Source organism: Engraulis encrasicolus, chromosome 21 (genome assembly GCF_034702125.1).
Source record: "Engraulis encrasicolus isolate BLACKSEA-1 chromosome 21, IST_EnEncr_1.0, whole genome shotgun sequence".
NCBI classification, from domain to species: Eukaryota; Metazoa; Chordata; class Actinopteri; order Clupeiformes; family Engraulidae; genus Engraulis; species Engraulis encrasicolus.
In genome coordinates, this window is record NC_085877.1 from 47,140,377 (window position 1) to 47,147,297 (window position 6,921).

Consider the following 6,921-nt stretch of genomic DNA (forward strand, 5'->3'; position numbering starts at 1 on the left):
CTCACTGGCGTCGCAGAAGTGGTGTAATTGGGCCTCCGTGACTTCAAATCCTGCTGGCTTGTAGCATCGCGCAATTTTGAAGCTGGAGAGCGCCTCAAGGTCCTTCAGCCATTCCTTCCACTTTGATGCAAGTGCTGTTGGGATATCCTCGTCCCATCCGTGGTTCAACTTGCAGAGCTCTTGGAGAATCATCTTTCCAGACAGGATGACTGGAGATAGGAATCCTAGGGGATCATAGATGGAGTTCAGCACTGACAGGATTCCCCTTCTATTATATGGTCTCTCTTTCAGAGTGGTGTTGAAGAAGAACATATCTGATTCGATGTCCCATCTCATGCCAAGAGCACGTTCAGCTGGAAGTTTGTCCTTTTCCAAGTCTATGTTCTTGATCTCCTTGGCCCGTTCCTCGTGAGGCAGTGACGCAAGGACTGAACGGCTGTTGCTGGCCCATTTGGTGAGCTTGAATCCACCAGTTGCGCAAACTGCTTTCAGGTTCTGGACCAGAGAGATGGCTTGCTTTTCATCTGCCACTGATTTCAGGCAATCATCTACAGAAAAGTTATGTAGGATGGTGTTGAGGACAGATGTCTCGGCCTTGTCTTTGTTATCCTCAGCTGTCTGTCGAAGGGCAAAGTTTGCACAGCTTGGGGATGAAACTGCGCCGAACAAATGCACAATCATTCGGTATTCTCTCAGTGGTTGTTCAGTGTTGCCGTCTGGCCACCATAAGAATCTCAGAAAGTCCACATCTTCTTCAGGAATCTTTACTTGGTGGAACATTCCTTCAATGTCCCCCATCATGGCCACTGATTCCTGTCTGAATCGAAGTAGTACACCCAACAAGGTGTTCGTAAGATCGGGGCCTTGCAGTAGCTCGGAGTTCAGGGATGTGCCTTGGAAGGAGGAAGTACAGTCGAAGACCACACGGATAGACCCTTTCTGTTTGTGATAGACCCCGTGATGAGGGATGTACCAGAGTCTTCCATCGTTCCGGTGGAGCTGTGCTTCAGGTACCATCTCAGCATGTCCTTTCTTCAGAACATCATTCATGAAGCTGATATAGTCCTTCTTAAAGGCTGAATCTCTTTCCAATTTCCTCTTCAGACCCAGAGCTCTTTGTTCGGCCATTTTCCTGTTGTTTGGCAGACTGACATCTTCTCTGCGAAATGGTAGTCGCAACTCATAGTGACCTTTTCTTTTAGTCACAGATTCATTCATAATTCTGAGAAATCTTTTGTCCTCGAAAGAGTGCTCAGATTTCTCTTCGTAGGCCAATTCTGAGAAATCCTGGTTGTACTGCTGGACCAAGAGTTCTTCCAGGCGAGCCACTGATATTCGGTGTGATGCGACCAGTGGTCGGCCATGGTGGTCTACAGGTAGATTAATGCCCAGGTTAATGATCCATCCAAGCCGTAATAAAACCGCATAAGGACCTTCGCCTTGGCTGTTGATCACTCGCAGTGGTTCCAAGGCCTTGGGAACATTCACTCCTATCAACAGACAGACGTCGGCCATAATGGACCTGAGGTGGATGTCGTGCAGGTAGGGCCACTGTTTCACATCATCCTCACATGGGATGTTCTCTCGTTTTACAGGAATGGTGCGTTGTGTAAAGACTTCAGGAAGCTTTATGAACTGGTCGCCATCAAGGCTGCAGACTTCCAGTCCTGCCACACTGTATGTTTGCACAGGCTTTTCCTGGTTCATAGTTCTTAATAATATTTCTGTTTTCCTTCCCCTCACAGACAGCTGTTCCATGAGTGCCTTGGTGCAGAATGTTGCAGAACTTCTGGAATCGAGGAAGGCATAGGTTTGTATGATCTGACTCCCCTTTGAAGTTTTTACTTTCACAGGTACAATTGGTAACTTGTGATCTATGGTGCCGTCCCCTGTTTGGCCTGTAGACGTTGTCATGCTCACCAAGACTAAACCTGTACCATTGCTGCCATCTTTCTTGGTCACAGAAGAGACTGTTGCCCTCTGCGTAGCACCATCTGGTGGGTTGCTTGTGAAGTGCAAGATCGTGGAGTGTTTCTTTGCGCAGGAATTGCATGTCAGACGGTTTTTGCATGTCTTGCTGAGATGACCTTTAGTCAAGCATCCAAAACAAAGACCTTCTGGTCATGGGGAATTTTAGCTATCCGTCTGCAAGATTCCATGGTGTGGTGTCCCTGGCAGTACATGCAAGGTTTTGCAAATGCGTCTTTCATGTTTGTGTTGGTATCCTGTGTGTGCACTGATGAGGTGGTTGTATTGTGTTACTGTTAACTGTGGCGCTGCTTCATGGTGTGTTAATTGTTGGGCTTTCTCGTGTTGTTCTACCCAAGCATCTGTGTCAGTAATAAATGTGTGAAATGTTTCCATTTTGGGTTCATACCAATCAAGATTCTCGCTCTCCTTCATTTCATCACACAACAGTGCTTGCGCAGATTCATGACACACTGTGAAATCACCAAGTACCAATTTAAATGCATTCAACTCAGATTTCACAACAGAGACATCAGCATTTTCTTTCATAATTTTCTTCAGTTCATTCATTTTACGAGTGCAATGGCCTAGTTTGCCGCGCCGTGTTGCGCTGAGCGATTTCAAAGACGGCTCTGGCTCCTGTAGTGGCTCAGATTCAGTAGCCACCTGCACTTCAACAGTGTTTGCCATGTTGGAGCTGGTGGGCTCCGTATTGGCTTCAATGTCAGCCATATCGACAGGATAAAAATGTTCAAAAATCTCTCCAAAAACACAGTCAAAGAAACGTCGGGCGATTTACACAGTTCAGTTCCAAGCGCATTCCATGAAGTTAATCCAGGCGCAAAACAGTAACCCACTCGGCGGCGGGACTATTGCTCTGATAATTCCAAAAAGCGTCAAAAAAGGTCAAAAGGCAGTTCTTTGCACTGTCGGTAATTGTATCAAACGAAAAAAGTATCCAGGTAAACGAAAACAAGTCTTGATTTTAAATATAAGACGTTCCAAATCTTCAACAAAAAAGGCAAGCCGTGGCGCCTGGCCTACGGTCCTTCCAAACTCCAAACAAAGTCTTTCGAAAAAGGTAACCGCTCTCACCTCGTCTGTCGAGCAAATAAATGTTCCAGATTACTCACGACACTGAGACGATGTAGGGAGATCTTCAAGTAATCCAAACAAACGAATCTTGATCCATCTGTCCAAAAGTTTTCAGTGGCAGTTTTTCAACTTAATGTAGAGGCAGCTTCGCAGCTGACTCTTCTGGAGCGGATAAAAACTTTTGTCCCAACGCGCGTAGTAGAAAAATAAAGTCTATTTATTTGTTCGAAGTCCAACTTAACTAAAAGGGTACAAACAAAGGCTCTATTCGGAGATTCCACTTAACGCGGTTGAAAAACTGTTTGCTTCTTCCGCCCTGTCAAGCCATCTGAGTGACGCGCTTTTATGAAACGTCATACAAGCCAATTAGACACGTCACTTCACACAACTAAAACTGAGCAGCTCAAGCAAGACAGTCCAACAACAAAATAAATAACCAATAATTACTGAATATAATTCCATAAACACAAATACCATGATTCCATTACCAAAACATAAAAATAACTCAGAAGTTCCTCAAAACACAAAAATAGGCAAAATGGCTCTAACACCTACCGTAATTCACATGCAGATAACATGGAACAACTTCATGTCACCAGAAATATTTTATATACTGTATGTACATATATACCCGTATAGGTATAGCCTATATAGTAAAAAAAAATGCCAAACCAGCTAACCACTCTGCATTGGCACATAGTCAGACTGGTCCTCATCTCTTCCTCCAAGCTGGTCTGGGGCCTGGCCAACATTTGGATAGATGCTCTGCACTGGTTGGCCACTAGAGGGAGACAGGATGCTTTATTTTCTCCAGCTGCTCATGTACAAAAATTTTATCTATGACACTATTTCTATTACAAACTGAAAATGGCGTTAGACAAGCGCATACTTTTGAGACATACAGTACTAAAAACGTTGATGTAAGAAATTGTCTTGCATTGTGAGCAGTGGCTGGGTTTGTGTGCAGGGAGTACTTACTGGTCTGATGGTTGAGGACGCAAACCTAAAGGGAAACACGGAGCGTAATAGCTGGTAACACGTTAGGAGGCCTAAGAGCATCTCTCAATGAAATTGTGCAAAATATCAACAGCAAAGATGATCAGTCTAGTAACAGGAACATACATGCAGATGAGTTTCACTGCCAGACAACAAACAGAGCCCATATAAATGTATACACTCTCACTCTCTCACCTACCCACACACACACTCTCTCCCACACACACACACACACACACACACACACACACACACACACACACACACACACACACACACACACACACACACACACACACACACACACACACACACACACACACACACACACACACACACACACACAGAGGTGAGGAGCAGAGGAGAGGGAAGGGGAGAGGAAAGGAGAAGGGAGGACAGGAGAGGAGAGGACTGGAGGAGAAGAGAGGAGAGGAGAAGAGCGGGGAGGAGAGGAGAGGATAAGGGAGGAGAGGAGAGGAGAAGAGCGGGGAGGAGAGGAGAGGATAAGAGAGGGGAGGAGAGGAGAAGAGCGGGGAGGAGGGAAGAGGAGAGGGTAGGAGGGGAGAGGAAAGGAGGAGGGGAGGAGAGAGGAGAGGAGGGAGGAAAGGAGAGAGGGGAGGGGAGAGAAGTGGAGACTAGAGCAGAGGAGAAGAGAAGAGGGGGGAGGAGAGGAGAAGAGAAGAGGGGGGGAGGAAAGATGAAGAGAGGAGAGGAGAGGAGAGAGGTGGAGAGCAGTGTTAATTTCGTCAACCATGACTATGACTAAAATATTTCGTCAATGCCCTTTTTTGATTTTCGTCATTTAGACTAAGACTAAGACTAAATTGGGAGGGCAATGACTAAAATATGACTAAGACTAAAATTGATTTTCGTCATTGTGACTAAGACTAAGACTAAATTTTAAAAAGCTGACGAAATTAACACTGGTATTAAATAAAATAGAGAAAAAGCGAACCAGTGTGTGAAGAAGTTTTATTCTGTACAATGTGATATATGTTAAAAAGAGAAGCAGTGTGCGGTGAAGTTTATTCTCTACAGTCAATGATATATGTTAAAAGTGTGTGGAGAAGTTGTGTAATGTACAGTGTTGACTAAAATGACGAAAATGACTAAAAACTGACTAAGACTAAAATTGATTTTCGTCATTTAGACTAAGACTAAGACTAAATTGGGAAGGCAATGACTAAAATATGACTAAGACTAAAATTGATTTTCGTCATTGTGACTAAGACTACGACTAAATCAAAAAAAGCTGACAAAATTAACACTGGTGGAGAGGAGAGGAGAGGATAGGGGAGGAGAGGAGGGAAAGGGAGATTAGAAGAGAAGAGGGAGAGGAGGGGAGAGGAAAGGAAGAGAGAAGAGGAGGGGAGGAAACGAGAGGAGTAGAGAGAAGAGGGGGGAGGAGTGGAGAAGAGGAGAGGACGGGAGGGGAGAGGAAAGGAGGGGAAGATAGGAGAGGAGGGGGGAGGAGAGGTTAGGAGCGAGGAGAGAGTGGAGGGGAGGAGAGAAGAGAATAGAATAGCAGAGAGGTGAGGAGAGGAGAATAGAATAGCAGAGAGGAGAGGAGAGTTGAGGAGAGGAGAGGAGAAGAGGGAGAGGAGAGGAGAGGAGAAGAGGGAGAGGAGAGGGGAGAGGAGTGGAGAGGAGAGAGGAGAGGAGAGGGAAGGAGAGGAGAGAAGAGAGGAGAGGGAAGGAGAGAGGGAAGGAGAGAGGGGAGGAGAGGAGAGGAGAGAGGGGAGGAGAGGATGAGGCCACGAGGTATGATGGTGGTTACAGCGAGCAGGGCCGTTGACAGCTTTGGTCAGACCCGGGGCAATGTCCTATGAGGGCGCCCCTCTCCTCAATATCATACAATATAATGACGACGCAACTCTGACCCCCGCCTTTTGTGTGTGTGTGTGTGTGTGTGTGTGTGTGTGTGTGTGTGTGTGTGTGTGTGTGTGTGTGTGTGTGTGTGTGTGTGTGTGTGTGTGTGTGTGTGTGTGTGTCTGTGTGTGTTTGTGTGTGTGACAGAGCAATATCAATAGTGTTCTTCTGTGTGTGTGTGTGTGTGTGTGTGTGTGTGTGTGTGTGTGCGCACGAGTGTGGGCACACATTTGTGTGTGTGTGTGTGTGTGTGTGTGTGTGTGTGTGTGTGTGTGTGTGTGTGTGTGTGTGCGCGCGCGCGTGTGTGCGCACACATTTGTGCGTGCGTGTGTGTTTGTGTGTTTTTATGTGCGTGCATCCGTGCGAGCGTGCGCACACAGTTTTGCGTGTGTGTGTGTGTGTGTTTGTGTTTGTGTGTATCTGTGTTTATTTGAATAGGTGCATTCATAACTTGCCAATGCGTGAGACTGTACAGCTTGTGCATTCAGCGTCTCTGACTTCCTCATCAGGCCTGATGGGTCTCTATGCAAATCCTGCAGTAGACACCAGACATCACAGGCCCGTAGCCAGCATTGTGGTAGAGGAGAGGAGAGGAGCGAGGAGAGGAGAGGGTAGAGAGGAGAGGAGAGGAGAGGAGAGGAGAAGAGAGGGGAGGAGAGGAGGGGAAAGGAGAGGAGAGGAGAGGAGAGGAGGGAGGAGAGGAGAGGAGGGAGGATTGGAGTGGAGAGGAGAGGAGAGGAGGGAGGAGAGGAGAGGAGGGGGGATTGGAGTGGAGCGGAGAGGAGAGGAGAGGAGAGGAGGAAAGGAGAGCCAGCATTGTGGTAGGGGGGGATCTTTTCCCCCCCGAAAGTGGACTTCATTTGGCTCCCTACTCCAATGTCCCCCAAATACACGAGCACACTTCAAATATTTTAATTTAGGCATATTTTATTCATTATGAGTTTGCTGTGAGTCTGTTGCTGTCCTTGGGTGAGTTTCTCAAAAGAGAAGTTG